General features: G+C 36.7%; 1 protein-coding gene and 1 non-coding gene across 3 annotated transcripts in view; one reads left to right on the top strand and one right to left on the bottom strand.

Annotated features, from left to right (window-relative positions):
- Positions 1 to 2723: 2723 nt before the first annotated feature.
- On the bottom strand, positions 2724 to 2796 carry Trnae-uuc. Its single transcript has one exon. It is a non-coding gene; the product is annotated as a tRNA-Glu (tRNA).
- Positions 2797 to 6935: 4139 nt separating this feature from the next.
- LOC106664163 (WSCD family member AAEL009094) overlaps positions 6936 to 8500 on the top strand; it is a 22632-nt gene continuing 21067 nt past the window's right edge. Inside the window, exon 1 of one of the 2 annotated variants that reach the window (XM_014389616.2) lies at positions 6936 to 7125. The gene's annotated coding sequence lies outside the window, so the exon portion shown is untranslated. Of the gene's footprint in view, positions 7134 to 8500 lie in introns of both variants that reach the window. The other variant, XM_024227880.1, reaches the window with a different exon arrangement.

Here is an 8500-nt window from a genome sequence, read left to right as displayed (position 1 = left end):
TACTTCTAAGGAGAAGGATTGAGTCTATTGCACTGAACAAAGGAACTACGAAGGTATAATAAGCCGAAAAGCTGCAGTGCCTGGGGAGCGCAAACCCCCGCTTCCTAGTATCCTTTTTACCATACCGTACCAACGGACGTAATAGAAAAATCTCTTGAAGAAAAACAACTTTGTTCTGCTATCTTCCTTGATGTCTCACAAGCTTTTGACAAGGTCTGGCGCGAAGGACTCATCAATAAACTAAAAGGGATGCTACCATAGCAGTATGTCGATATTATCAGTTCCTACTTATCAAACAAGAAGATCAAAATTAAAAACAATAAATGCAGGAGTGCCACAAGGTAGCATAGTCCACTTCTTTACTTGTTATACACCCGCGATTTTACGAAAATAAATGGAGTAAAAATTGCAACGTTTGCAGACGACACAGCGGTGATATCACTAGGACCGACTATCAACTATTCAACCAAAATCCTTCAAAATGCTTGTAATAAGATAAACGAATGGACAAAAAAATGTAAAATCAGCATAAATCAGTTCATCTAAGTTTTACAAACAAAAAAGTGGACCGTGTTCCGTCGCTCGTAATCGATGGAACTACTATACCATACAGCGACAGAGCTAAATATCTGGGAATGACCTTAGATGCCAAGCTGACATGGAAAGAACGTGTGAAGAAAAAAAAAGGACAGAAATAGGTTTAAGGTATGTACAACTATACTGGTTGATATAGGTGTCTCCAACCTTGCTATATAAAATAAAATATTATACAAACAAGTCCTAAAGACTATGTGTAGTGACGTGCGATACCGATAATCGATGTAGGTAAAGTATCCAGTATTTTCTTTCGATACCGAGTACTTTTGGTATCGAATATTGTCATTCGATACAAGTACTGTATCGTGTACTTTTTGTAGTATCGGTAAAAATACTAAAATAGATTTTTCATCGAGTGTTCAAGTAATATTGAATTGTTATTTGCCGATTATTTGTTGTCGAAAAATTGTTATTTTTCGAAACATACCTTCCATCAAACTGGGCGTTGACTAGTAGGAGCGTCAACAAGCGGCATGTGCCAACCAAGTTAATCGAGATTTCGCATTGGTGTTTGGTAACTCTGCTGATGATTCTGGTAACACAATTCTTTCCCGCGCGGCTCCTCGCACTTTTAATTTCAGTAATTTTTTATAATATTGTCTTCAAGTCCCTAAAATATGTTCGCCTTCCTTCTTGTAGGTAGATACCTACTCATGTCTCCTCTCAAAAGTAAGAGTAGTATTTTACTAAAAAAAATGAATCGTCGGCACTTGTAAACGTAGCGGGAATACGACTAATCTTTTCAAACGAGTACTGGTCGAATATTTTCTGTATCGTCACTACCTATGTGGTCATATGGTATTCAAGTATGGGGTTGTACCATACAATATCAAAATCATACAAACACTCCCCTCTCTGGCCGCAGGAGTACCGCAGGGCAGTGTACTCGGACCAATCCTGTACATCCTTTATATTCCCACTAAACTTACCATCCTACTTGCATCCTTCGCCGATGACACAGCTGTACTATCCTCCGATTCCGATCCTGCGGTTGCTTCGGAAGATCTGCAGGAACATATCTCATGTATAGCAGATTGGTGTAGACAATGGAAAATGAAGATAAACGAAAGCAAGAGCGTCCATGTCATATTTACCCTCCGAAGCAAGCCTCCTCTCACGATATACTACAACAACGTTCCTTCCCCAAATCCGGCTGCGTTCGCTACCTTGGGTTCCACCTAGACTCACGACTAACGTGGAATCAATATGCACGACTGACACGACAAAATCTAAACAGTCGATATGGTCTACTGCACAGACTTATAGGACGACAGTCTAAACTATCGACAAAAAACAAACTTACAATTTACAAAACACTACTACAACCGATTGGGACTTACGGAATAGAACTGTGGAACCGCTAAACCTTCCAATATTCAACGTCTCCAATCCTTTCAATCTAAAGTCCTCCATTGTAAAGGCTCCTTATAATGTCTCAAATGCTACACTCCACAACGACCTTCAAATTCCTTATATCAAAAAATTTATTCCCAAAAAGTTTACCAAGTTCCACAAAAAGCTCTCGCACCATCCAAATAGTCTTGCCCAAGCCCTGTCCTATAGAACCCATCCCTACAACCCCATAAGGCATCTCAAGACGAAATGGCCCCGCGACCTCCTTTCTGAGTAAACAGTAAAACAACATAAACAAAGTGAAGAGGGAGGGTAACATTGATTATTTGCTCCCCTCAATGTAAATAGTTGTATATAAGTTCATGTATCCGCAAATTAGATATTGTAAATAATAATTACAGATTGTAATAAAAAAATAAATAAATAAATGACAAACACTCCAAAATAAAATCTTACGTAACATGGTCAACGCACCTTGGTACGTAACGAATAAAGACTTACATAGGGATCTTAATATCCCTGAGGTCATGGAATTGCAAAGATTTGCGGACAAACACCTCGCTTCAGCAAGCACGAGAATGTGGAAGCGACCAAATTCCTACATAACCGAAACACCGTCAGAAGAAAATCGAACAAACAGAACCGGAAAAAAAGCGTCCAACCGTTGAAGAAGAACGGCCCAAAACTATTCTTAATTCACTAATTTCGTGGTCCGCTTGACCAATCAATATATTACAATTAATTAAGGTTTTTAGTTGAGATAAAAAAGTCAATGGCACGAGCGGGATTCGAACCCACGATCTTCGGCTTGAAACGCCGCTGCTCTACCACTTGAGCTATCGTGACCTCGATCCACTCGGACACTAACTTCCCATCTCAACCCCACTTTTTTTTTAATTTTCCCTCCTTTTCATTGCACTCATTCTAATTAGTCAATGGGGTACTCGATTTTCCTCCATTGACCTACACACAATAGTAATAAACTAATCTAAATTAGGAATCGATGGAGGAATATCTACGAATATCTAGTACTCCATGGGAGAAAAGCTACTGTGCCCGAAACCGTTTTTAAATTCGGCGACTCGCCTACACGCTCTCTGTTAGGAGGCAAGGCATGACAAGTTTCTATTATGTGGACACATCGAGTAACCTATCTCTTCATAGGGGCATCTATGCGGGCATAATTCCACGATGCAGGAGGTTTGTTTGACGTCATCCATTCTAGATAACAAAGAGTATTTCTTGAGTTTTTGAATTTGGCATAGGATTTTCCACCTGGCACATATGCATCTTTATAAACTTAAACGCTTCCTACTCACCCTTATAACCCTAGACTGCAGGGTGAGATGCAACATAACTCAGATATCAGACAAAACAAGGCTGAGGAGAGCATTCAAGTCCCATCCTGTAAACCAGCTACAGTGAGTTTCATCATCACTATGACGACACGGAAATTCTGTCTCGAACCCTAAGCAATGTTCAACAACTAAGAACACTTTGAGTTTATCAAATTCCGGTGCAAAAAGGTGGGCATGTCTGAATGAGGATAAATGTACCCAGTGTAATTACTTTGAAAAATCCACTCGGACACCAACTTCCCACGATAGCTCAAGAGGTAGAGCAGCGGCGTATCAAGTCGAAGATCGTGGGTTCGAATCCCGCTCGTGCCATTGACTTTTTTATCTCAACTGAAAACCTTAATTAATTGTACTATTCTTAATATTTTTATTGTAAAATTATTAATCATATCAGGAGTCAATGGAACAAACTAGTTCACTTCTCTGTGTTAAAACAATTCAAACAAAACGCCTTCAGGATGTCAAAAATGTTGAAATTCTTTGTCATTCTCCGTGGGTTGCTTGGTACAATTGATCAAACTGACAGCTTGAAAGCTATAATCCATGTCGTCGGTTCCGGGATGCTCCAACACAAACACGAACGATAAAAATCTTTGTCGATTAGATTCATCAAAATCAAGGCTGTTTATTAAAAGAAATCATTGTATCGCCTGATTTCACTTAAATTTGTTTGTCAAATATCACAACAACTCAGTAACGGTTAACAAATTAACATACAAAACGCAAACACAGACAATAAATATAAATTAAATGAACCGCACAGACAAAGAGACAAACTAAACAATCTATTTAATTAATTAGGGTAAAAACTAAATGCAATGTAAATTAATAAAAATAAACGTGATATGTGTTGTGTGGTTTGTTCATAGCGAGCAGACTGACAAGAGAATCGAAAGAAAATAAGAAGAACACAAGATATGCACCTCACACAAAACCATCCTTGACTGTCAAAAATTCATACAAGCTTAAAATTATTCTTTAAGGACGAAGAATGAACGTGTAAGAAATATGACGGTAAGAAAGAGGGACGGAGGATCCCAATAAACAACCTAGAAAAATCTTGATCCATCAAAAATGCCGACAAACATCTTCATAATGATTCTCCAATTAATTCTGTTTTAAAATATAAAATGGTTATTTTATAGAGGAATTATTATGTATTAAAAAATCAATCTCGAATTAATGGAAGAACCATTAATTAGGTGTTATATTTAATTTTATATATGTTTTAATTTTAGTTGTAATTAATTTACATACCGTATTGTAGCTAAGAACCCATTTTTTTATTTTTTAAATTTTCAAATCAAAAAATGAATCCTTCCTTTTTATATTTAATTTTATATCATTTTTAATTTATCACCATTAAATCTAATAAATCTTATTTTAATCGCAAATATACAGGAATTTTTCATTACTAGTTATATTTCAACCTAGATATTTTTAATGCTTTAAAGAAAAGGTTAATTTGAAGTTAAAAAGTGTTAATTTGGAGTTAAAGAGGGTTTATTTGATGGAAAAAGCTATGAATGTGTTTTTATACCATTTTGAGCACATGTGGAAAGGATAAATGTGAGTCAAACCCCTACAAAGACCCATCGTATTTGGAGAAAAGATTCCAAAAGTTCACATTTTTTGAATAGTTCTTTATCTGCCGTGGCAAAAGGAGATGATGTTCCACAACGGGCAATGTATGCCCTGAGGTTGGATAAAAATCCTAAAGTCTAAAAATTTAAAAAGAACTCGACTGGAAATCATTAGAGAAAACCTAGCCCAAACCCAACCTACCCTAACACTACCTAATCTAGCCTATCCTAATCCAAACTCAACCCTGACCCTATCCTTGAAATGTTTGTACAACAATCGCAGAACACCAAATTTAATAAAAGAACTTAAATTACTTAAAATATTTTTTCTCAGTTCTTGCACACCCTTGTTTTGGCACGGGTGGCAACATTGATTCCAGGAAGTGCGGTTGTTAGTTCAGTTCGTTTAAGTTATATTTAACCCTTGGCTAGGCTAATTCAGCTCAAAAATATTATATATAATATTAATAATATTTGCTGTAACAATTCTTACTTAAGGGCTTTAAAGTGGGCTTAAAACGAATACGTATTAGTTATTCTGTCTGTTGTTCAACTTAGGGTTAGGTACAGGTAGGTATATGGTTAAGGTTAAGGGCGGATTAGGTTAGGTTGGGTTAGGGTTAAGGTTAGGTAAACTTTGTGGACACAGAATGAAAGATGAGAAAATTAAGCTTAATTCCAACGGTTGTAATAATGTTAAATTTAGATGAAATCTACAGGAGTTATGCATTTTTAAGCAGAACACCAGACATCGGAAAAACAAAAATTGCCTCCGGCTAATTCCATTCAAAAATGTTTATTTTTTCTTTGTTACAAAAACTAGTACTTAGGGTCCTTGATTGATGCTTAATACGAATTTTTTTTTCGAAATCAAACCATTAGAGAAAAACCTATTCCGAACCCAACATAACCTAATACTAACTCGACCCTAACCCTAACATTGAATGGTTTGCACATCAAAAGCAGAAATACACATTTCCTAAAAGAATTAAGTTACATTTTTTAAATGTCTCAGTTCTCTCTAACCCTTTTTGACGACAATGGGGGCATCACTGATTCAGATAAGTGAGGTTGTTAGTTCAGTGTATCTACGTTTGATTAGCGCGTTAAAATGTTTTTTTAAATGTAAAAAGAAACGATAAATACGTTACGTTAAAATCAGTGATCCCAAGAAGTCTCCGCTTGTTTAGACGAATTGAACTTGTTAAACTCGTTTTGGCAACACTGGGGGCAACACTGATTCAGAGACGTGAGGTTGTTAGTTTAGTGCGTAATTATTGTTTGATTAATTAAATGCAAAAAACAGGAATTAATTGTTTTAATAAATTATGAAAATTCTTTTTTTTATATTTTCTTTGGCTCATAGGGCCCATTCTCCAGTACTTTGAAGGGGAAAAAACTACTAGGATTTGAAAAAAATAGCTTAGTAGCATGCAGTGCGCCAATTGTAGATAGGTGTTATCAAATAATTTGGAGAAGTTAATTTGGATACATGGGAGGTCTCTTTGGTACAAAATAGGTTTCCATATCATCCAGAATTTGTTGACGAGATAAAATGCTATTTTCACCCTTTCCCAAACGTTACACGGATTAAGATATAAATGCGTAATTTATTATGGAAATACCTAAGATGAGATGTGTGATGTTTATAGCGGTGAAATTAGTCATCTGAATTTCTTTAGTTTTAATATTGAATAAAGGAGATTGTTTTGCCTTACGCTCAAAATTTTATAAACTTCGCTATTATTGGTGTAGGAAAGAAGTTATCTATCTAGGACACGGATTGATCAGCCGGGCCTTTAATGTGGCGAATGAAACCCTAAAACCCCTAAACCCCTGGTCAGTTTTTAATTCAAAAGGTCCAAAACTACTAACGTACAAATGTTTTGCCGTTGTTTTGTCCCCAAGTTTAAATCAGGTCGGGTATGGTTGATTGATCTCCCTGAGATGCGGCGCCAGAAACCACGCCACGACTTAGATCGATACAAAAGCCCCGTCCGTTCCCACTTCCATCCAGCTCAGTTTCCCTCCATCTCCACTCGTGTAAGTACACCCAAGGAATCTCTCGCTCTTTGACACCGTCTCAACAACACCCGGCACGCTTTTCTTACACAAAAAGGACGGTTTTCACAAAAGATCAAATCATAAGTGTTTGGGTACAGTTTATACAGATGCTCATGGAAAATTGTGTCCGCAACACTTCAACTGGACAACCTACTGATCTTTCGGACCCCGTAAGGCAGTCAGTACTCATCAATCGCTTAACTTCATGAGCCCATTGTTGGCTTTCACTACCACTTGTCTAAATTTTACACAGAAATCTTTTTAACACTTTTTAGCAACCTGTAGATAATCGTGGCTTGTAAAGTTTTACCTAAAATCGGATTAAAAGTGTTATTACGACTGCGACATCACAAGAAAGTCAACATGATCAATCATGTTTTTTATTTAATGTTCACAGTGTTTAGGTACAATTTAGATAAATACCAAGGAAAATTGTTCCTCAACACATTAAATTATGACAATTTTGTCTTTATTTGATTTTTAAGACTGCAGCGGTTAGTAACTTGATACATGAACCCATTGTTAGCTTTTATTTTACTTTTTGTCTGGTGGTTGTTTCCCACATAAACAAATTCTGTTTAATCATTTCTACTTTTTCTTTTTATTGATTTTTACATGTGTAAAACAATTGGAACGGTAAAAATGCTGTAGGGACAAAATCATGAAAAATATGCAAGGAGAAATCACCAAGTGGTGAGCCTCCTTTTGAAGAAATAAATAATAACCACTTTTTTTTTTAATTTTCTTCGTCACTACGTAGGTCATCACGTGGCCATCGGCGTCTCAGCCGACGGGCAGGATTATCTGGGATGGTAGTGGAACTGAGCTGATGGACCACGTGGAATTTGTCCAAATGGATTGATAGATTTTTGTAATAGCATATCGCTACTTCTGTAACAAAGAGAATATTGTCTCGGTGTAGGTGAGGTGTGTCACTGTCTCGGTGTAGGGTGAGGTTTGATACATAATAAGGAGAGTTAGCTATTCTTCTTATGACTTTTGATCGGAATTTTTGGATGCGTTGGGAGTTGAAATGCTTGGTTGACCCTAGAGTTCGACCATAAGTCCTCATAGGTTTAATTGGTGTAATTAATCTTTTGTAATCAAGTGGAAGTTTGGATCGTGTGGAGTAGTGGTGATAACAGTTTGTAACGTCTGTTTAGTTCGTTTTCTTATAGTAATGTGTCCGGAAGTCGTTTGTCCAAGTTGTGTACGTGTTCGACAGAGGGTAGTGATATCCCGTTAAAGTAAGCAGATGGTAGTGTTATACATCTGAGTGAGAAGTTAATATATTGGCTCTTTCATGCATTTATTTTACTTATCCACTTTTTGGACCAAACGTCGAAGCACTGCACGTTTTGAAGGTATTCGGTGACTGGATCTTTATGCGGGTTAAGTATTGCTGTATCGTCATCAAAAGTGGAGAGAAATGTTTCTGAAGGATAGGAATGTCAGCAGTACATATCGTGTACATCGTGTATTCGGTTCTATTTGCAACGAAAAAACACTGCAACGCACTACACTTATATATACACGATATATATA

This window comes from Cimex lectularius, unplaced genomic scaffold (assembly GCF_000648675.2).
Source record: "Cimex lectularius strain Harlan isolate CLEC.00 unplaced genomic scaffold, Clec_2.1 scaffold270, whole genome shotgun sequence".
Taxonomy (NCBI): Eukaryota; Metazoa; Arthropoda; class Insecta; order Hemiptera; family Cimicidae; genus Cimex; species Cimex lectularius.
The sequence above is the reverse complement of the archived record's forward strand: the minus strand, read 5'-3'. Positions and strand labels throughout refer to the sequence as shown.